General features: G+C 32.2%; 1 pseudogene; it reads left to right on the forward strand.

Annotated features, from left to right (window-relative positions):
- Positions 1-14,743: 14,743 nt before the first annotated feature.
- On the forward strand, positions 14,744-15,380 carry LOC149556216 (putative nucleoredoxin 1-2 pseudogene; annotated as a pseudogene).
- Positions 15,381-25,486: the final 10,106 nt, after the last annotated feature.

The following is a 25,486-nucleotide window of genomic DNA, read 5'->3' on the forward strand; positions in this document are numbered from 1 at the left end:
AGCATGGATATAGTAGGTGTCATTCAGATAATTATGTTTATTTTAAGAGGTTGGATGATAACAACTACATTATTTTATGTTTATATCTTGATGATATGCTTATAGCTAGGTATAACATGAATCATATTAAGTGGTTGAAATGCCAGTTAGCACATGCATTTTTCTATGAAGGATTTGGGGGCAGAAAAACAAATCCTTGGTATGAAAATTTGTAAAGATAGAAAGAATAGGAAATTGACATTATCTCAGGCTAATTATGTTGAGAAGGTGTTGCAATGTTTCTCTATAGAGAATTCTAAAGCTGTCAGCACACCTTTACCTAGTCATTTAAAGTTGACTAAGGTGATGTGTCCAAAAACACAAGAAGAGGAGAATAAGATGTCCAAGGTACCCTATGCTTCAACTATAGGAAGCTTAATGTATGTTATGGTATATACAAGGCCAAATATTGTACATGCAGTGAGAGTCATTAGCAAGTATATGAGTCATCCAGGAATTGAACATTGGAATACAGTCAAATGGATTTTTAGATATTTGAGAGAAACATCCAATAAGTGTTTACACTTTGGGAGATCTACTACTACTTTATATGGTTATGTTGACTCAAATTTGGTAGGCAATTTTGATACTAGGTGGAGTACTATAGGTTATGTATTTACTATTGATGGGGCAGCAGTGAGCTAGGTTTCTAGGTTACGAAAGGTTAATGCTTTATCTACTATAGAGGTAGAGTATGTTGTTGCTATAGAGGAAGCCAAGGAGATGATATGGCTTCAATTATTATTAGAAGAATTGGGACACCCTCAGAGGGATGATTATTTGTTTATAGATAGTTAGAGTGTCATTCGTCTTGTGAAGAATTTTTCTCTGCATTTGAAGACAAAACACATACAGTTGCAGTATCATTTCATTTGGTTATTTTTGGACAATGAACAATTAAAGTTAGAAAAGATAGATACAAATGAAAATCCAATGAATATGTTTACAAAGGTAGTGAAAAGGGAGAAGTTGAATTCCTCTTCAACTTCGATTGGTCTTCTAGACTGAATAAGAATAAAAGAACAGTAGAATCTAGGGCAGTTTGATCCAGTGGGTGCCCCATGTAGTGGCGATATTGCTATAGGATCAGTCTCCAAGTGGGAGATTTTTGCCTAGTGTGGAGTCTAATCAGTCCCCAAGTGGGAGATTGTTAGTTTGTGGTGACTGATCAAGATAGTATTATATGTACTTCATAATTATTTGGGCCCTATTTTATTGGTATTTTGGGCTGACATGTAATTATTAATTATAACCCTAAAGCTATAAAAGTTCTTATGCAAAAGAAGCTTAGGGTTAGGGGTTTTCATAGAGGTGTGATGCAAAAATAGGTTCTTGCCGCAGTATTGAGCTAAAGGGATTACAAATTGTGACCAAGTTGTAATCACTGGATCGTAATAATATTGGACTTTTTATTTGGTGGGCGTAGCCTAGGGATTGGGTGAACCACATTAAATATTGGTGTCTTGTATTCTTTTTTGTGTGATCTATTATTATTCTGATATTTTTTATATTTGCATGTAACTGTTATTTCTATTTTTGGTTAAATCCTAACATGTTGTACTCATAAGAAGAGCACCAAAATCTAGGAAAATTTTGAATTTAGGTGAGGAGGATGCTAAGAAAATTATTTTCAAAAGGCTTGCACCTGCTCTTCAGAAAAATTTAAAGGAATTAGAGGAGGGAACTAGCATGGCATATTTCAAATTCCTCAAATATGAATCAATGAATGCAAATGAGAAAAGACATATTGAAGACACCATCATGACCAAATTGAGAAAATGGAAGTATTCTCCCAATGAGCTTACTCAACAAATTCCAAATGAGCTTATGCAAGCAATCAAGCCTAGATGGGAGCATGCAAAGAGTACTACAAATGGCATCTTTGAACAAATGTTGAGGCAACTCATGTCGAGTCTTAGTGAAAAAGAGGTAAAATAATCTTTGAAGAAGAATGAATAAAAGTTCACTCTCAAGATGAACACTTGCATGATACTTCTCAATAACATTGAATATATTGTGAAGGTTGCTACATCAACATTGAAGAATATTTACAAGTTGCATCAACCTAGTGATTTTATTATTCATATCAATGATAAAGATGATGATAGTAATGAGGAAGAGGATGTGGAAATAAAATATGATGAAATAGATGATGTAAATGTGGATGATGTGGAGGAAGAATAGGAAGCTAGTCGAGGAAGACTTTCAAAGATTCAAAGCATTGATGAAATTGATGTAGAAAAGATTGCAATAGTAGTAATGGCTTCATTTCCTCATTCTCTAAGCAAAGCCTCAGTGCAATCTAGCTTTGAGAAAGCTTCTACCGAGTTGTTTGTGACTACCACTACACCACCATGCATACAACCAAGCTCAAGACCTATTCAACTAGGTATTCCATTAACTGAAGTGGCCAACACTTCATTTACGGAGTAGCAAGCTCCTCCATCATCAAGTTTTTATCATGCAGAAACAAGGAATTTCTACTATCAATACCATATCTACATTTTTTGCTAGCCCCTCTATTTCTACTATTGTTTCTATTCCACATATAGCTAGTACAATGACAATTGAGAACAAGTCTCAACCAAGTACTGAATTTTCAAATAAGGGTAAGAGTAAAGAAGAAGATATTGATCTAGATAAGGATATAGTTATTCTAAATTGGGATATCTCTACTCTCAATCCCAATCAAATGAATGTCATGGGTGAATTATTGTAAAAGAGAGTTAAGAAATAGAAGCTTAGAAGAGAAGAGAAAGAAAAACCAAGTGCTTGAAGATATAAAGGACATATTTGTAGATGCACTAAGTATTGAGGTTGATAGTACACAAACTATTTTGGATCTATTAGTAGAAGTCATGAAAAAATTCAATGAAGACTTGAATGGACAGGATAAGTTGCTAAAAAGAGTAGAAATAAATTTTGAGAACAAGCTATTGGAACAAGTGGCACAAAAAATTATAGTAAATCAAGTAGCATTGTCTACAACTCTTGTTTCATTGGAGACATCTATAAATAATGTCGCTTCTTTATTCGTTAAGTTGTGTGACACATCTATCTTCACATAAGACATTAAAAGTAAACTATCAAAGATAGATGAAGACATGAAGGAAAGTGCACACCAGCTGTCACTTGACCCAAGCTATAATTCTGCTCATTATTCAAAGATCATATTTCTAACAAATTTGCAAGTAGAATTACTAAAGGAAGAAGCTAGGATCAGGGCCACACTTATAGAAATCCAAGGCATGAGTCTTGCAAACATGGATGCATTGTAGACACACATTGCACATGCTAAGACACTCATCCATGACAATAACTTTTCCATAGCTGATCACATGATGGAGTTATCAAGCTCAGATTGCATTGCATGTAAGCAAGGTGTTGCAAGAAAATTGGGACAAGACAATGGCATTAATCCTAAAGGTACACTCTAAAGTTTTGTCACATTTTGGTATTAACATATAATATACACCTTTGAAATTTATGTCAAAAAGGGGGAGAAGTATAGATGACTATATATATATATGTATAAAGAGGGAAAAGTATATTTAAATATATGTAAACAATACATGTATTGGGGAGCAGTACTCTAGGTATATGTATGGGAGAATAGTATTGTACAAATAAGAAGAAAACATCTTTTACAAAAACAATTTTGAAAAATAGAGTATGTTACTGAGTTGTAAACATAGAATGGAGATAAAAGAATGTTTTGGCTTATATTTATGAGTATTCAATTTTTTGGATGATAAGTGTTTTTGTCACTAATGACAAAGTGGGATATTTTTGACTTTAAGGTCAATTTTTCTATTGGTGAATCATTCTTAGTCAATATATAGGTGCTACTAAGCTTCAGAACATATGTATAGTTTATGCCTAGTGTAGTAGTGTTTACCAATTTTTTTAGTGCAAGTGATGGAAACTCCAAGGTTAACTGAGTTCCATAGTGTTAATCGAGTTCCATAGTGTTAATTGAATTTCATAGTATTAACCATGTTCTCTAATGTTTGTTGAGATGGCAACATTAGTGATGTGAATCTAGTGTTGACTAAGCAATGGAGTGTCAACAGAGTGATTTAGTATATGCTGAGTTTTATAGTGTTCACTGAGTCACATGATTCTAACCAATTTCAAGATACTTGGAAGTGATCAGTATGAACCAAGCCTCTTCATGAAATGAGTGCCAAATGATGTTGTGTGTTGATAGTGGCTATCGAGTATCAGAACATCACCGAGTTTGTCTTCAAAATGCAAGTTACAATAGTTGGGATGATTTTGTGCATTTTCGTGGAACTTTTATTATAGCTTACTATAGTAAGTTGTGATTTGGATTGGTATATATGCAATGCATTGTATCATATCCAAACAAGAAGAGTAAGCATATGATGAGCAGAAGTGTGAATTAAAGAAGGCTACAAGTAGTATAAGGGACAACAAAGTATTATCTATTACAGCAAGGTGATCATTACAATTCAAGGAATCTTAGCGAGAAAATTAGAGTTGCAAATTAGATACCAATCATTGGTTCATCTTAACAAGTGGATCAATCAAATCCTTTAACACGATAGACTTAACAATAATTGATAAATCTCTTCACTGAGTGCATACTTCATTGTATGTTTTGTAAATCCTTTAACAAGGTGTACCTCATAGTCCTTATTACTCATAATAGGGCAGATCATCAAAAGTGATCAATTGCAAGCCTTAACATGCCAACTTTGTACTGTAGCTAAAGCTTGCAAGTATCATCCCCACCCCAATTTTACTTTCTATTTGGAAGGTTTCTAGGTCACCGTATCTTGTGTCAAATTGCTATGAATGTTTATTTTATTTCATTCTTTCATGCATGCAATTAGATCAAAATATTATATGAAGGATTAATTGGTGAAATAAAATTAAGTTTTATTGGTTCTTGACTTACCCCTCCCCTCTCAGTAACCTTGCCTACTTCATTTTTCCAATAGACCCCATTTCCATCTTGATTTAGACTTAATTAACTCTTTCCCATGTTGGATTCCATTTTGAATCCTAAAACCTTAAGCCAAATTTTGGAAATTCCAAAATTCCAAAATGTTCATATCATTGATAAGGTGCTTACTCTTTAGGATTTTAGTCTAGACTTTGTTGTCTTCAAGAATGCACCAAATTTACTTGGCCAAGAGAGAAGAATTAAGTAATTTGATAGAGAAGATTCCATGTCCACCATTCACTTAATTACTATTATAGAATTTATCCCAAGAAACCACCATCAACCTTTTTTTGTCCTCCACTCCATATCAAAGTAATTCCTTTGGATTTTTCACATGGTATCCAAGAACTTAGCTATTATTTTGAACAGACTAAGAGCATAAAAAAGAAATTTCTGAAAATTAGATTTAACAAGTTGGAGTTTCCCTACTTTCCTAATGAGGGAACCCTTCCAAGTAGCTAATTTCACATTAAATCTATCGACCATATTATCCCAGAAGGCCTCTAGAGGTTTTAGTCCTAAAGGAAGCCCTAGATAGGCATTAGGCATGTTCTTAATTTTACATTCCAAGATTCTATCAATTTTCCCCTGTCTACGAATAGAGATGTTCATAAAGAAGATAAAGGTTTTGTCCTAATTAATCAAATATCTTAAGGCATTAGTATACAAATGGAGGAAATATTTAAATTTTCTTGCTTCCATAATTATGGATTCCCCTATCATAATAGTATCATCAACCAATTTCTCATGAGAGAAAGTAAGATCATCAAAAGAAGGTTTAATGTGAGAAATAAAACCTTCGGAATGATAAGCACTAATAGGACCACCCAGGGTCTCCACCATAATCATAAAAAGAATAGGAGAAAGATAATCTCCTTGTCTCAATCCTTTGGTAGGTTTGAATAAATTTGAAGAGGAATCGTTAACTATGACCATTGAAGAGGAAGTCCTAGCCACCTATGGAATAATCTAAATTAACTGATCCCTAAACCCTAAATTCTTCAAGACATTGAACATAAAATCACATTCAACTCTATCATAAGCCTTAGAAAGGTCAATCTTAAGGAGAAAACCTTGTGAATTTGAACTATTAGTAGAATGAATCACGTCATGGACTTTGATAATCAAGTCCAAAAAATTCCTACCTAGCATAAAAACATTATGTTGAGGCAAGATAATGGAAGGTAGAACTATCAACAATCTTGAAGTGGGGAATTTAGAGAACACCTTATCTATAGAATTATACAGACTAGTCAATCTAAAAGCTTCCATCATTCTAGCACTCTCTTTCTTAGGGATCAAAACTATGAAAGTAAAATTGAGTTGTTTAAGAATATTGTTGGATCCAAAAAAAATTTTAACTATTGCACACACCACTAATCCCACTAATTTCCAAAAGTGTTCAAAGAAAAACACTAGAAAACCATCAGTGCCCCAAGGGCTTCTATCCTTCAAAAGATAACACATTCTTTGGATCTCATCCACTGAAGAGATAACAACCATTTTTTATTAACATTGTAATCCAAAACTAGTGGAATGACTTCCAAAAGCTGATTATGACTATTTGGGAAAAGATTTTTAAAAAAAATTTAAGATTAGAGAAGAAATCCAAAAAAGCCTCAGAAATATCCCCATCAGAGTGCACATCTACTTTCTCTTTAGAGATGTTCCAAATCCTTTTGGAAGATCTATGTTTAGACATCATGAGATGAATAAACCTAGTATTTGTGTCTCTAGCATTCAACTAGAGGGCTTTTGACCTTTCTCTCAGGCAAAGCTCCTCTTTGGTCAAAATGTCATGATACTTCAGCAATAGCTCTTTTTCTCCCTCAATAGTACCCTGAAAATTTGGGCCATCCCTTTGGATAGCCTTTTTAACTTCATCCAAACCATTTTTAATGATAGTTATTTGTTAAGAAATATCTCCAAAAGTCTCCTTGTTCCAATCTTTAACTTTATTCTTAACATGATTGAGTTTTTTAGCTATGATCAACATTGTCAACCCATCAACCTTCACCTTCCACCAATATTGAACAAGGATATCAAAGTTGGGGTGTTCCATTGACATATTTTCAAACCTAAAAGGCAAATTATGCTTGACAGCTAGAGGATCAAACAACAATGAAATCAAGAAGTTATCAGAGCCAATCTTAGTGATAGAAGAAAGAGAACAATGGAACCTATTGAGCCAATGACCCAAGATAAGATCTCTATATCATCTCACATGAATGTGATGCTTACCTTTAATGTTATTTTACCATGTACAGTACAATCCTTGGAGATCCACATCCAACAAAGCATGTAAATTAATGAAATCCATAAAGTCTAGCCTACCACCAAATGAGATTGGGAAGAGATGCCCCCAAATTTATCATTATCATTCAAGGGAGAGTTACAGTCTCCCATAACCAACCAAGGGGGATCTATAAAAGAGTTTCTAAAACTCTCTAGCCTTTCTTAAAAATAAAATATCCTATTTTATATTTGGGGGCATAGACATTAGAGAGAATCCAAGAGAAATAATCTCCAATACATGGAAAACCTTAATACAAATGATACTATTTTCAACCAGAAGGACATCACCTTGAATAAGAATACTATTCCAAAAGATATCCACACCTCCTAAGGCTTTTTCAGAATCACACCCTTCCACTTTTCTATTCTTGCATAGAGAGATAATTTCAAATTTTTCATTAGATAGATCTTGGTTTATTAGATTAGCAAAATATTTGATTTACGATCCCATGTCTCATTTCTCACTAATTATTGCTTATGAGGGGCATTCAAACCCCTTCTATTCTAGGACATGTTATTGATTTAGAACTTGGGGAATAGGTCTCTTGGATGGTTCTTTGTTTTCCATCAATAATATCTTGTTTATTGGCTAACTCTCGATCTTCAATTTTTTATTTTTCTTACGAAGACTTGGTCTCTTTCCCCCCACATCTAGTTTGATTAGATTGCAAGTCACTTTATTAACAATAAAAGGCAATTGAATCTTAAATTTTATCCTATTATTCACAAACTCCACATTTACAAATAAAACACTATTAGAAATGAGATTTTGTCTCTTAGTAGATTCAACCTTGGCTGACTTTTTCATGTAATTTTGGTTCTAGTTCTCTGAATTAATTCTATGGACTTTCCTACACATTTAAATTCAAATATTAGTAGCTCAAGGAATCACATGTATATACATAAATAATGCTTAGAAATCATATCATCACATAATTCCAATTATCATTCAAACAATTCTATTCTATTCTATGTTTTCTAATATACAACATATAACATAAATGATTCACATTAAAAAAATAAGCATATTACATTAACTTAATCCACCACTTCCAAAACCATCACATATAAAAAATGTTTATCAAAAAATTATACCATTTTCAACTAAATCACTCATAATAAAGTTACTAACAATGCCATCATGAGGTGAGCATCTATTAATAGGATAAATAACCATAAAATCAAACAAACCAGCCAATCAAGATGTGTGAATAATAATGTCAACATAAGTGAACTAGCCAAACATCATGTGAAAACATCACATCCTATGGTATCCAACCCTATTAATTTAGTCCATTCCATAAAACACCAAAATGGTATATTAACAAGTTGAGTCAAATATGAAAATGTATCAAACTCTATGATGGCATCAAGGTTCACACCACACAATATCCTTTTAGAATAATTTTCCATCATGAAATCACTTAATATATTTAATCATCATTATAAGGTAAAGAATAATAGAATCAAGTATGTAATTCATAGAGGTACTTAAGTTAACTGGTCAAGATGCATGCATAAAGATGTCAACACAATCTCAATAATTAACCATCACATGAAAGTACTACATCCTATGTTTTCAGTCATAAATACTAGCACAATAATTAGTATCATATAGTAATCTTGCCATCAAAACACGCCTTAGTCTAATACAATCTCCATCTATAATTTCCAAATGATTCTCTCATGCACAATAAACTATATGCATATAATGTAAACATATATAGGTAAATATCATTTAAGAATAGCATGTGGTTATCATCTTTATATTGTTGATTCATGGCTCAATGAATGGGATAATTAATTCTTTTCCTAGGAACTCCCACATGAACTTACACTAATGACCTTTGAATGCCTATAATCTATTCTAAATCATGGTCTTTTCTCCTTATAATACAAATCAATTATCAATTTCCAATAAAAAAATTTAAAGGTAAATCACTTAAGCTAACTATTCATATTATGTTCATAATCATAAAAAGAGAAACATCTTTGTAGCATATAGAATTTGGGTTAAGTCCACTCAAAATTGATTCATGTCTCATCAATATATATCCCATATTATAATTTCATAAAAAAAATTACATAAATTACCTATAGAGTTTATTATATAGAGGAATCCATTTAGTTATCCTTCATAACATAATTTATGATTTAGCATAGAATCCAATACTCCTATTCCATATCATAGAATCACATTAATTGACAATCACAATGCAGGTAATAATGTATTATAATATAATTTCCATCATAAGTTTAATAATAGTATCAAATCCCTATATTATAGAGTTTAAATATATTGATCTAATGTTATCTAAATAGAAAAGTTCTAACAAATAAATAAAAATGTATCACCCTTGATTCGGTTCTCACAAATTTATAATCATTGAAAAGATTGATATGCAAGAATGCTAGAAATCTTCTTAATGAAACTTCTATGAGAAATTTCCACGTGGACAACAATATGTGATTCATAACAATGATTTCATAGAAAGCCACCTTTGAACTCTCGCATGTAATGTCTAATCTTTCAATCCCACTAAAAAAGGCAAATTCAAACAAATAGGGTTTTATTAAGTATACAAGAGGAGGGATCGTACATTTGAAATTACTGATTTGGGACAAATGCACTACTTTCTTGGTATAGAAGTATGGAAAAAAAAAGATGAAATATTTATGTCTCAAAAAAATATGATTAAGATATCCTAGAAAAAATTTAGATGGAAAGTTGTGAACCAATTGCAACACCTATTGAAGTTAGACTTAAGTTGTCTACTTTAGATGTGTCAAATCTAGTGAGCCCCACTCTTACAAATAGTTGATTTGAAGCTTGATCTACTTAACAAATACATGTCTATATATTACATATGTAGTGAGTTTATTATATAGGTTCATGTCAGAGCCTAAAGAAACACATTGGATTGCAACTAAAAGGATTCTTAGATATGTTAAAGCGACATTGAGTTATGGCCTCAAATTTTAGCTTTTAGAGGATAGTCAATTTATTTGGCTATGTAGATTTGGATTGGGAAAGCTCAGTTAATTATAGGAATTATATAAATTTAGTTACACTTTTAGCCTTGGTTATGCAGTATTCTCTTGGGACCAAGAAACAACCAACAATACCACTTTCTACATAGAAGGAAATATATATAACTGCAACATTTTTAGCTTTTCAACTTGTATGGTTTAGAAGAATACTAGAAGACTTAACCAAATTTAGAATGAACCTACCATTTTTTATCAAAAGTTTTATACAAATGACAAAGAATCCAATTTTCATCGTAGAACCAAACATTTTGAGATACAACACCAATATATTAGAGAATTGGTTCAACAAGGTTTTATTGAGATTGTATACTATGGTACTAAAGATCAGATTGTAGATGTGAACACAAGGCTCTAGCACATGAAAGATTCTAGAAACTAAGGGATCTACTTCATGTTCTTCCCAATGGTAATTATGGAGGAGAATGATAGCATTAATGCCCATTGGTCTACCTTTCTTGACTTTGAGAAGCCTTTCTAGAATACTTCCAATCTCTTGATTTTGTAGTCAGTTAACTATATTTACTTGTATGGTTGATAGTTTGTTATCTTTAATACTATAGATGGATTGTTGGTGCATATGGTTTAATTCCATAATATCACCTACCGTTTAGTTTTCTATATATAATGGATTCCTTGCCTCTCATTTCTTCAAGGCAATTTGTGGCTTTTTCTTATTTCTTTGTTTTATGATCAGCAAGTCACTAGTTCAATGATTCAGTTGCCTTCAATGCTACAATTAGATAGATCCATGAGAAAATTGTTTAATTGAAATAAAAATTTCAAAAATATTTTTTTCTAAAGGTTGATCTTAAATGCTCAAGATAATAAGTTTTCATAAGGGATCTAAGTTCAATTCCATTTTAAGTTGTGATTCTTGATCTTCTAAAGCTTATTTCTAATGTGGAGGTGGTTTCTAAATAAAAATTGATTTCTACGTAGTGCATTTTTGTCTTTTGTAAATAAGTCTTAGCATATACACTCATAAAGAGCAAGAGGTTGAATCAATTCCATATATCACTAAAATTAAAATTAGAAAAAAAGTAATTGATATACAATTCAATAAAAAAGAAAATGTCATAAAAGAAAACAAATACCTTAAAAGTATATTTTGGTAGATATGTGGGTTTAAAGTTAGAAGATTATAAGTTGTATCATCACTAGCTATCATGACAACTATGACAATATCTAAGATGTCATCCTCAATGAGAGTTCACCATTTTCACCTCTCATGGTGATCAAACATGACAAAGTCTTGGTTAGGGGAACATGGAATTTGGATGACCTTCCATTCTCGGCTATGATCAGCAAGAACAAATGAGGAACAGAGTGCTTGAGGTTGTCTGAAGATCAATGAAAGCTTTACTCATTGTATCCTCCAAATTGAACTCCGTGGCTTGGTGGGAATGAATTGGACTCACTGATGGTGAGAACGAATTGAGCTCTGAAGATCTTGGATTCTACAGATTGCACAAGCTGCCCTGGAAGTCAAACAGTCATCTCACACTCACAGAGCTTTCCCTTGCTTTCCACTTTAAATAGACAATTGGGTACTTTGAAATGCTTTGATTTCTCTTAATATATCCCAGCCATCTAGATCTCTGGAACTCCCATTGTCAAATTCAAAGTAGATCATTACACATAACCCAATGCCAATTCACCAAGCACATAACGACATATTAAGATTCCCCTAGTTTTACATAAATTGGACTGGGTAAGATCTAAAATCTCTCATGTCTATCATAAACTACTAATTTCAAGATTGGATGATGAAAATTCGCAGTTATGTGTAGGAAAACATGAAAATAAGCTTTTAATATCTCTCTTTCCTTTTCCAGTATAATATGATATCATATCTTCGTTGAAAAATGTTGAAGGTGGCAGAGATTAGTGCTCACAAAAAGCTTTGTGTCATGGACCGAATCAATCTTCCTTGACCTGATCGCTGCCAAATAATGTATTCTAGAAATCGCTATGTATAATTTGTGATTGTTTACAGTTTATCATACGCATAATAGATCCTGGTTGCATGTCATCATTCAAATCAAATATTGAGCCCCGTTGGGAAATCATAGTTTAATTATGTTAAAGGGACTTCGATGGTTTTAATAAATTATGGAGTACCGTGTTGTGATTGTGTTGTCAATATTTTAGATTGTTGAATGTGTGGAGTATTGTCTTGTTATTGTGTCATTAATAAAACAAAATAGTTATTGTTGAATTATTTAACATTTAAAGAATAGTTTTTATATCATGGTTTGAAGTTGTAGATGGTATAGTTGGAATGAAATATTATGATAAATTTGAGTAAATAGTGTTTAAAAAGTTAAGATTGAGATATAAGTGTTTATTTTATTGTCAATAAGATCTTCTATTGTTCAGAATAACAAGAGTTCTGATAAGAAATAAGATGAACTATTACTAGTGAGTTTGAATTCTAAAGTTCTAGATGGTTTAAACACTTGATTCTTAGACTAAAAGTACTAAAAAATCAAAATTAATTTATTATTTCTAAACTAAAGAAAAATTCCAATTATATGACTAAAAAAAATTTGTTTATACTTTCATGTTCACTATTAACTCATAGCAATTTTTTTTATTCATGAACCACCATATTTTTAACCACTATTTTTTTAATTATAATAATATTTGTATTCTCAAACTAACATTTGAGTCTTATTGTTATGCTTTATAGATTCTTTTTAGTCTCTAATTCTAGATTTGACTTTTATCTTTACCTTATATTTTATTTGACTCTTTTTTACTTATATCAAACTTATAGAAATTTTCATCCTAACATCAGTGTGACAGATACATTGTGAGGAGTTGTTTGATATCATCTCATTTGAGATTGTTTGGGAGAGTTAGTGCTAGTTTGTATAGAAAATAGCTTACATTATTTATTAGTCTCTGTCGGAGACTAAAGTTTTCGGTAGCATTTTTCACATTAGTTGGTTCCTTGGACAATGTGCATTCTTCTTTTAACCTATGGTCTTTAGAAAATTTCCTATTAAAATAATTATTTTATTTACACTTTCTTTTTTGCCATTGGTTATGAGTTTTATTCTTGGTAATATTTTTAATTTCTCTGTTAAAAAATTAGCAAAATTTTTGGAAGGTGTTGGAAACGTGTGATGTTGCATGAAGGTTGCATGAAGTTTGACAGCTAGCATTGGCTTTTCTTAAGTTAATCTTTTTCATTCTCTCATTTTGGAAAGTCTTAAGAAAATAGGCTTGTACAGAAAGATGTGTGACAAGAGAAAAAGATGTGTCACTCATGGGAGGCTTCCCATGGCTTGCATGTATGCTTGGTTTTGCCCTATTATTCTATTGTAATATGCCCTTCATTCCATTTGTCTAATCATTCTAGTTTTTCTCTAGTGAGAGAGAGGTATGTCAGATTTGTCCATTTCAAGTTTTTTGTTAGTTTTTTGTCTGCATTCTGCATCTTTTCTTGAAGGTAACAGTTTATGAGAATGTAGTGTTCTTTAAGATTGAAGTTTCTACTTGATTAAAATTTGCTATTGCGTATCACTCAACCATGTTCTAGAGATTTAATCTTCTATTGAGTGTATTTTGTTCTGAGATTAATTTTGTTCTTAGATTAAAAGTAGTGGGCATATCATTTTGTCCTATTCTTAGATACATCACAAGTTGTGATCTTAATAGTTTAGATTAACAATTTAGCAGAAACTTCTCGCAAAAAAAATCTTTGGGTATCAGCATTAGATTCTTTGATCTTAAACTTGAGGTGAATTATCATTAAAACATGGTTGTTTCAAATATTTTAAGTTAATATAGAGGACCAAGAAGGGAAACAGTGGATTTTTATTATTATTTTCCAAGTGGTGTCCTCCATGGAAGGGATTAAATAGAGACTAGGGATTTTAAGATCATTTTTTATCTCTAAAGATAAAGATGAGAAATCATTTGAAGAGTATTAGAAGACCATGCCATGAATAGCATAATAATATTATGGGTCCAACCACTGAAAGGCACCAAATATATTATTTTAGCAATAATTACTATGTTTCTAAAATGTCTCTGGAATGTGGAATGTAGACTCTAGATACAAAAATCTTTAAATATTTACATTCTAATATTTTCACTTTCCTTCATTGTTTCAAGTCTCCTTCCAGACTCCATTTTTCCCTTCCAACGTTTTGAGTCTACTTCGATAGTCCACTTCTCTTCTCCAAAATATTTTAGCCTATTGGCAGGATCTGCTTCTTTCTTCCAAAATTTTCATATATGTGATCAACTAGCTTCACATCCATCAACAATAGATTAGCAAAACAACCAATTCATATTTGTTGGAATTAGGTTATTGCAATGCCCATTTGGAGAAATAGCTTATAACAAACCCTATTACTTAAGAAAAACCATAAGATGACCATCTTGATCATGATTCTTCTACAGGTACCCATTTTCGAGCTTATAGGCAAGACTGTTGGTTTATATTTTTCCACTTATTGGTGTCCACGGTGTCGAGCATTCACACCAAACATTGCACAAGTATACAACAAGCTCAACAAAAATGGACAATCCTTTTAGATTTTTTTCCTTTTTTTCCTCTCTAGTGATAGAGACCAAGAAACATTTGAAGAGTACCACACAAGCATGCCATGGCTAGATCCTCCATTTGGAGACAGAGTGAAGAAGTATCTAAGCTGTTACTTTTGAATTCAAGGAGTTTCATCTTTGGTCATAACTAGCCCCGATGGAAAAACTATGACAAAAGATATCAGAAACATTGTTTCTCTTCATGGGACAAAAGCTTAACCCTTTACTGGTGAACTGCAAAAAGAAGTCGAAGAAGTAGCAGAGAAATATCCAAAGGAAATCAAGCATGAGTTGCATGAACATTCTTTGAATTTGATTTTGAGGATGTCTTATATCTGTGATGGGTGCAAGGAAGGAGGGAATGCTTAGTCTTTCTATTGAAAAAAAATATGATTTTGATCTTCATCCAGATTGTGCTTTGAAGCATAAGGCTTCTAATGAGAATGAAAAATGGGAGATATAGGAAAGAGTATTGAAAATAGGGACAGGCACAATGGTATGATGGTAACACTTAAAAAGTGGTGGCACTTTAATACATCCACCTTTAATCTGTTGATCACAGAGTGGTGATTACTCTATTGGACATGTGGTAGATCTACCACGTTTCGATTGGAGAAGTTATCCTAGAGTAGGTCCACTAGAGGATACTGATTACTACATGGAATAGCCTTTGCATCCAAAATAGAGGATTCCTACCCTAGATAGATACACCATTAGATACTATTGTTTTTGTTTTATATTAGGGTTCAAATCTAATGTCAAATGCACTACCATTAATGCATGGTTATAATCTCTTGTACCAAAAAAAAATACTGTCAACAGGGGAATTCTCACAGCCACAACAAGTTATTATGCAACCACTCTTCTTACCCCACTATAGACAGGGACTCAATTTGGACACAGCCCTTATTTTTAAATTTATTGGTGGTAACATCGGTGGACAAGGTTTTTGTATTTGAGTTTGGCCTTAGCTGCCACTGCAACATAAGAGTACATGAAGCCTGAAGTTTTTCTGATCAATGGATTCAGCTAGTTTGGAGTACATATTTTGAAACTCCTCTATGCATGAGCTTTCTTCTTCTTCAAAATCATTTTGAAGGGTGTCTCTTAGATAAAGTCCTGAGTTATAACTCATTGGTAAGGTTGCAAGCATTTGTGGCTTATAGATATTATTATTATTTATATGTAGCAATATTATTCGGGAATCATCCTTAAGAAACGAAAGGGTCTTTCTTACCCATCGAAAGAGTTTAGTCTAATCGCATTTAACTCCAAGGTAATAATATTTATTACCTTGAATCATAAAGAAAGAAGGAATGCCAATAGAGTGCATTAATACCTACGGTATGAATATCTACGGATACTATTGAAAACCATTTCAATATATGTGCATATAGTTTATGGAAGGAAGAGGATACTATGAATTTTATGAATATTTATAACCATGTCAAAATGTTGGTTGACATACAGATATGACTCATATTATACTGTTGAATAACAAGCCTTATGTGTATGCTTGGGAGCTTCTAATGATTAAATAAACCAAGTTATAACCATGACCACAATTCTAGAAAGATGCAAAAGCGCAAGCCTATGGAATCATTTTTGCGATTGGATCACTAGCACTAAAAATCATCTTTACATTGGATGGTTTGGTGTCTTGATGATTCCTACCCTATTGACTGCAACCTCTGTATTCATTATCACTTTCATTGTCGCTCCTCTAGTAGATATTGATGGTATTTGTGAACCTATTTCCGATTCTCTTCTTTATGGAAACAATATTATTTTTGGTGCTATTATTCCTACCTTTGTAGTCATTGGTCTACATTTCTATCCCATCTGTGAAGCAGATTCTATTGATGAATGGCTATACAATGGTGGTCCTTATGAGCTAATCATTCTACACTTTCTACTTGGTGTAGCTTGCTATATGGGTCGTGAGTGGGAGCTTAGCTTCCATCTAGGTATACGTCCTTGGATTGTTGTTGCATATTCAGCTCTAGTAGCAGCAGCTACTACTATTTTCTTGACTTACCCTATTGGTCAAGGAAGCTTCGCTGATGGTATGCCTCTAGGAATCTCAGGTACTTTCAATTTCATGATTGTATTCCAAGCTGAACACAATATTCTTATGCATCCATTTCACATGTTAGGTGTAGCTGGCATGTTCGGTGGCTCTCTATTTAGTGCTATGCATGGTTCCTTGGTAACCTCAAGTTTGATCAGGCTGCTAATGCAGGTTACAAATTTGGTCAGGAAGAAGAAACCTACAATATTGTAGCTGCTCATGGTTATTTCAGCCAATTGATCTTCCAATATGCTAGTTTCAACAAATCTCGTTCTCTACATTTCTTTTTAGTTGCTTGGCCAATAGTAGGTATATGGTTTACTGCTTTGGGTATCAGCACTATGGCTTTCAACTTAAATGGATTCAATTTCAACCAATCTGTTGTTGACAGTCAAGGTCATGTAATTAACACTTGGGCCGATATCATTAATCATGCTAACCTTGGTATGGAAGTTATGCATGAACGTAATGCTCACAACTTCCCTCTGGATCTAGCTGTTGTTGAAGCTAATTCTATAAACGGCTAATTATTCAAGATGGATTGTTAGTCTATTTCAATCCTAAAAAGAAAGCAGTACCAATTTGGTACTGCTTTTTCTGTCTAATTTTTCTTAAAAGTTTTGTGCATCCAGCAGGAATTGAACCTGCGACTTCCCAATTATGAGTTGGGTACTTTTACCATTCAACCATGGATACATAATACCAATTGTTAATTAGTAGTGAGTATTGGCTCAGATTTTTTTTTTTAATACCCAAAACAAAACTATTAAAAAAAAAAATGTCAATGTCACTAACTTGTGTGAGAGTTGCATTGCAAGTGCAACAAATTAATAACTAAACTAAATAATATAATAGTTTCATTATTAGTTGGTTTTCAGGGCTTAGAACTATCCATTCTTGAAATGGAATGACCGTAGACAGAGACTGCCAATTAGTTTGGGGCGGACGTAGCCAAGTGGTTCCAAGGCAGTGGATTGTGAATCCACCACGCGCGGGTTCAATCCCCGTCATTCGCCCGATAAAAGAAAAAGTCAACCGGATTCAATTTATTGTGATTTTCTATAATGAATCAAATGATGAGTGGTTGACGATCCATTTGTGTATATATGTTATTACATACATATAACAAAATATAAGAATAAAATATAGATATTTTTAATTTTCTAAAAAAAAAAGCTGAATCGACGGTAAGATTGGAATCTTTCCAAAACAACTATTTCTTATGGCGATTTCAGTTTATTCATTGAATAACGATACATGACACATTTAAAATCATATATAACATAACAAAAGCATTAATTTGCAGGCCCAAATCGAATCCCAAACCTATCTTATCCTCTTCTCATTTGTCATGCAGTAAATTATACTATTATTTGAATATAGAGAATATATGTAGTAGTTATATTTCTGAGCATTACGAGCAAAGTTGATTGGCATGACGTGAGTCTAAGAAAGGATTATTCGGTGAATGTAAACCATCTAGCTTATTCTCAAACAATTCCATAATGTTTTCATACAATAAGAGAAGAACTTTTGTTTCCTGAAACATAAATCAAACTCGATTATGAGATATCGTTCAGATTATCTCTTAATCCATACGCGAGCTTTTGTTTAATGAACTATTCAAATTATTATTATTTTATCATTCTATTAGTTGTTGAAGGCTTAATGGCTCTTCATTTCGGTTATCGCGATAGGAGCGATGATATTATTTGACATTCTATACATATGTGAATGTAAAGATACTAAAAAGCCGGTTGTGGGATTTTGATAAAACAATGAGACATGCTGAATTCACAAGCTAGAAAAATGATTCATAAGTCACATTTAAGTCGTGGAAAAAGTAGAGGAGCATAATCAATAGTTGAGCGGGGTTCAATAGTCGATTATCTTATTGTGAACATATTATCCAATTTTCCAACACATTTTTACTATATATTGTAATTAATTGATCTATTTGTAAATATAGAAAAATCTAAATGTTGAAAAAAATATACCAATACTTGAACACTTGAAAACTTATAAATATTATAGAAAAAATTAATTAATTAATTAATTAATGAGTGAAATAAATAAGTTTTTGTCTCAAAAAGAATATCATAGCTATCTAATATATGTGTGTCACTCAAAACATAATATGCTCACTTAAATAAGCATTAATATCTTAGTGTACAAATAATATTCTTATGTGAACACCTATTGGAGTAGCAATGTATATGCATAGAATAAATCATATCAATAATATGTCTCATCACAAATATAAAAGGTGAATACTAATAAATGCCTTGCATTTTCTAATGAAATGTGTGAGATTGTCAAAAGCTTTTAGTGTTCAACTAATGATCCCTTTGTGTTAGATATAGGTTGTATTTTGTCTAATAATATGTTATTTTTATTACAACAAATAATTATTTTGCATTGAAGAATTTATCCTTTTGTGTTATATATAACAAATATTTATGATCCATAATAACTATTTGGTCCATTAAAGTTGCATATATGTTAAATTTCATATAGTTATACAATATTTTATTAACAACAAATGATTATTTTAAATTCAATTATTAGAGATTTTAAGATTAAAATTTGGTAGAATGTTTAAAAAGTCATTTTTGGAAACATTTCACTAGGTGCACTATTTTATCGAGCTACTTGATGAGTTTTAGGTAGTTCAATGTCTATTTTACGTTTCTAAAGAAAAATGAAAGTCTTACGATATCCCATGTAGTAGCTACATGTTGACCTAGACTTTTTAAGAAAAGTTACAATGCTAAATCAATAGGCCTTCCACTTTGCAAGATGTGTTAATAAACACCAAATCATGAAACCATAAAAAGTGATAGAATATGCTTGAAACTTATTAATTAGATAATGACCATATCATGATCTTGTGTTCTAATGTAGATTATAAATCTCTCGTACTGCATAAAGGCATGGAAATAAATGGTAGCAGTCAAGACCAATAAAATACAATATTGTGTAGTGGAAATTCAATGTCAATATTATATTACAATGGATAAATTGATTACTAACAAAGGAAAGTATTCCAATCAAGTTGAAACTATCAAACAAGTTAGACCCAACTAAGGATTTGAGTCAATTATATGATGATTGTAGTAATTCAAGTTAAGTAGTGGTGTATGGAAGCATCTACCCAGTCGATGGAATATACATTATTCTACTATTAAAAATTAAATTAAAATTACAAAATAGTTGCTTTAGAATTTATAAATAATTAATAAATTGCAATTTTGTTGGTTGGATAGCCATTTTGGTGGTGTATTAACATTTGATTGCACTTCTTTAGAAGTATCATTAGTATGAAACTGTGGTCAAAATTGTACAATACATTCTACATGGTCAAACAGAATAGTTAAACATAGATATAAGACATTATCAACTAATCAATGTGACATGATGTATTTGTAGTATGTTTATTTCAATCATATTACAATTTCAGATATCCATTCTAATCCAAAACATGTGTCATATTATTTTTAAATATAAGAAATGTTTGAAGTGGAAAAGATTCATGTGCTTATCTAAAGTTTAATGATACATTTTCATGTTTAGATGGTAAATATCGAAATGGTATTCATTTAGTGTTTCTTTTCTATTTATTTTTAAAAATATTGGTTAATGCATCTAACAATGTAGTAGAGATCATGGCGTTCTTTTGGGGATTAAAGTTGGTTGTCATCTTTGGATGGAAACGCATCAGTATAGAAGGAGACTCTAAGGTGATTGTGGATATGGGTGAAAGGTTGTATGGATCTAGGTTGGTCAATAGATGGAATTATGGGAGACATCTGGAACCTCCTTACCAAGTTGGAAAACTATGATCTATAACACATCTATGATAAGGCAATGAATTTGCCGACTCTATGGAAAGCTTGGGACTTCATGTCCAAGAACTAAGGTGTTGGCAGCATAGTGACACTCTATTGACAAAGATTTGAGCCTTTATCAAAGGGGAACAAATTATCATAGAAAAGGAATGGCGAACAAGTATAGGATGGAAATTATCTATATTGGGTAATTTTAGAGGTACTTTTTTTAGCGCGATATGGCCTTATATTCATATTTAAATTGCATGAAGCAAGATTGGAGTAATTTAAATAATGCTATGGTGAATTGGAACTTGTGCTATATTATCATTATGAGAATTAATGAGTGGATGACGAAGGAGATTCTTAATGATCTTGTAAGAAAAAGATACGATAATTGCACTTATTATCCTTTCATTATTCTTTTGGCTTGGCTTATTAAGCAGGATCTTCGAAGTCCAACTAGTTATTTGATTGATTGGACTGAAGGCTATACACATGTCTTATCCTTCAAGAGAAGGGGAAAAAAAATTATTACCACTCTATGTTATATTTATAGCATCTATAATCATTTATTTAAATGCATCACTGAACTTTCTACAAGTGATTTGTTTCTAAGGAAGAGTTTTTGGAGTAAGGGAATTATCAAAACTATCAATCTAGAGCTTTTAAATAACTCTAGTCATGATAATGGGTGGTGATATGGTGCAAATTGAACCATCCAAGATTGAAAATTATGTAAGAAAACCATGCACCTAGATGGCTCTAAATGAAGGGGGCTAGATTCATCCATAAAATACATGGTAGGTCATGACCGTAATGTTTCTTCTTAGTTGTTCAATTATTAGGAGGATAGATGGGTCACAATAAATGATATCCCTTTTCAAGTGAATGAGGAGATTATTGCTATGGCAATGGGAAGAAAATTACAAAGGTGTCTGATAACATGAGTCTAAATAGATTTTTCAAAAAGGATGATGAATCTATGAAATTTATAGGTGGGTTTAGCAATGAGTACCTCCCAAAGTCCTGGGATGAGGTATGTCTTGTTCTCATTAGGTATCTTACCCTTGAAAGTAGATTTGGTGTCTATTAGTTTTACCATTTTCATCTTTTGAATCATTTTAGGCATCATGATGAAGTCTCCATTCCATTTTTCCTTTTATATGATTTTGAAGCCACTCTCATAGAGGTTAAGGAAGAAAGGAAAAAGCATCATTATCCTTCACCAAGGTCATATCCTCTATCTACATGACTTTCACCTTGCCCTTTTCCCTACTCCTTGCATTGCCTTAATTGATAATCAAGGCCCCCAAAATCCTATCAGAACTCATGGTGAAGGTAGTTTTGTGGGCCCCACACCTTAGCCATCCCCTTCTTCTACCCCTTATGTTAACTCCAAAAAACATAAGAAGATTTTGGATGGGTCCCATATTACTAAGAAGCATAAAATGAAACAATTGATGGAAACTGACCTTGTTGATTCTGAATAATAGAATGATGGTGTTCATATGAGGGTGGGTAGGTCATCCAAAAGTAGGGCTATACAAAATAGAATTCTTGTAGAATTTTGGATGCTAAAGATGAGGATTTGGGGTAGAAGGCTAGTTACAAGAAGGGGATAAGTGAGAGGGTGGAAATGGGGAAGGACAATGATAAGAGTGAGCTGGAGATGGAAGAGAATACCTAATACTTTGAGGATGTTAAAATAAAGAAAAGGAAGAGGGTTAGCTAGGACACTTCTCATCTTTTCACAAATTTCACAATGAAAACTATTGACTTCACTTCCACTATCATTCCTTGTACCTACACTAACAAAGATACTTCGACTATGATGAATACCTTCCTATGAGGCTGGAGAAAATAGACAAGAAAATGATTTCTTCTAACCCTTTAATGTGATGTAGGTACACGAGTTAGAGATGCCTAAAGGAAATTGTGTTGACTGTGAGGAGCTAAGCACTTTGGGTGGAGACACTAAAAATGAAATGGAGGCCAACAATGTCAAATTCACTACTTTAGATGAGAATTTTAGGACTCTTTCTACATTTTCTCTAAAGGTGACTCATGCTTTTGTCACCACACATTACTACATTAGGGCCTGAATTGCAATGGAAGGTTATCACAATTGTGACTGTCACCCATTACCCAAGCAACAGATCCATGAATTAGCTCCCGTCGGATAGGCATTGGACTTCTTTTGTTACAAATTATGATGACAAGGGAATACGTCACAATTGTGATGGATAAAACCATCACAACTTGGAAGAAGAAAGGGGCAAGAGTTCATGTTGACGTCACCGCAATCATGACATCCATGCAACAATTGTGCTATGGACACAACATTGATCCATTAGTTCTATCTGTCATACTTGCAACAATTATAGTGTGCAAGTGATGGCTAGTCATTAGGCTATGTCATCGTAATTGCGATGGTTAGCCAAATTATTAAAAAAACATTATCAAATTCATGTTATATCCCTCAATTTGATTACATGTATCCATTTCAATGCTTGATCACAAGTATCCATCTAAAAATAGGAACCCGTAACACTATCAAATCTTTAAAGATAAACAAAGATACTCACATAGGAGTCTAAACGGCCTCCTTCTACATTGCCTAAAACCAAGAGATTCACACAATTATTTATCATGCAATCATAGGTTAATGTTGAGCTTCACTTGGTTTTGAGAATAGTTTAATATTCTCTACTAATCAGAGCCAACCACGTGAAGGTGGAAGCTCACTTGTGCCCCTCCCTACAACATCTAAATTCCCTATTAACTTCTAGAATATTTAAGAAAGTATCAATCTTTAAAGTAGAAAAAAATAGGTTCCAAACCTACAAAAGTGACATCATTTTCTCCATCTTTTGGTGCATTTCATTTTTCTGTCACATCGAAAATAAGACTCAGCCACTCTGAATCGAGAATTTATGTAATGTCCCCACTAATAGGGTTAGTTAGGGACAAGTAATACCTACAAAAATAAATGTTAGAATCACAATAATAATAAAACTAACTATATTATTCTACCCTCTAAGTTAAACCCAATCTTAAGGACATCTCTAGATTGGGCTTCATAGCTCATAGCTACTTCATCATCATCCCAAGAGCACACCCCTTAATATTCTTCTTGGATGGGCATCCTCTATCCAAGGCCAACAACATATGCATATGTTTGACAACAAAATATTCTTTCAACATGGAGAATTCTCGGCCATGGTGGTTAGTTCAAGGTTTTAATGCCTTGCTACCCCCATGCTTTGAGTCTTATAATTCTCGTAATAGATTAATGTATTATTACTCAATTATTGGTCATGGCTGACAATGGAGATCATAGTATCTCCATGCTCCATGCTTTGATATCAAATCTCAACCATGGTGAACAATGTAGATATTAATATCTCACATGCTCCATGCTTCAATCTCACATTGATATACATGGTGTTAACCCATGAGCAAACACAATATTATCCACAAGTATTGCTCATAAATAAATTCATAAACATAATTAAAAAAATATAATTCATAAACATATCTTTCTTACCTTCTTCTTTTTCAAGAGTCGCACCCTTTTATAATACAAATCCTTTGAAAAATCACAACACTTCATAGTTATAATCCTTTTGAAAAGTCACAAGCCTTCATAACTAAAATCCTTTGGAAAAGTCCCAATACTTTATAATTAAAATATTTTTGAAGAGTCGCAATTGTTCATAACTATGACCCTTTCAAAGATTCACATCCTTTCAATATCATTGATACCTTTCCAGAAAGTCACTTCCTTATTTTCTTCATATTACTTTCCTCTTCCATTTTTCCTTTTGAACTCATCTCCTCTTCTCTTCCTTTTTTCCCCTCTCTAGAATAAAATCTCCTCCCTTTTATATCTTAATTTTAAGGAGTCATGTCTATTTGTTAAACATCTCTTGAATTTTCATTAGATTTAGTTAACTTATATTAATTCTATGTTATATTATTTATTTACTTATATGTGTTTATTTTATTTATTATTAAATTCTATTTAGAAAGTTAACATACTTTCTACAATATTGTCTCTTTTATTTAATTTTATGTATTTCTTTCTTTACTGATTGAATTTTATTTTAATTACTTAAAATATCATACTAAATATTATTTTATTAATAATATAGATTAAATAATTATGATTTCCTTGGTTTATAGCTTAGTATTTTATATAAATTTATTATTTATTTACTAACATTGTATTATCTAATTATTATTAAACTTCTATCTTAAAATGGAGATATGACAATACACGTGCAACTATGTTCTATATGCATGGAAAATAGGCGGAGCTGATAAAATGTAGCATGATTACATTTATGTAATAGTTCTATTAAGTTCTTAAAATTATAGATAATCATGAACATTAGAACTCTAGCTGATATGGCCAAGAGAATGTCTTTAGCAAGTCAACACATAGAAAGTCTTACTTTGCTTGCACATCGAGGACATTACCCTTTCCTACAAGAGTCAAAGTTACAATATTTGTGATGATCTGTAACTTAAAATACCTAATTAAAGACCTATAATAAGAAAAGAAAACTTGTTACACTTTTCAACTCCACCTGATGTAATATGCATATGAATTGAGATTGCATATTGAACTATGGCATCCTTCTGCATTTTCTAAAACTAAGATAT

The sequence above is a fragment of the Cupressus sempervirens genome, chromosome 5 (assembly GCF_028749045.1).
Source record: "Cupressus sempervirens isolate cs-2001-9-10 chromosome 5, ASM2874904v1, whole genome shotgun sequence".
In the NCBI taxonomy this organism is placed as follows: Eukaryota; Viridiplantae; Streptophyta; class Pinopsida; order Cupressales; family Cupressaceae; genus Cupressus; species Cupressus sempervirens.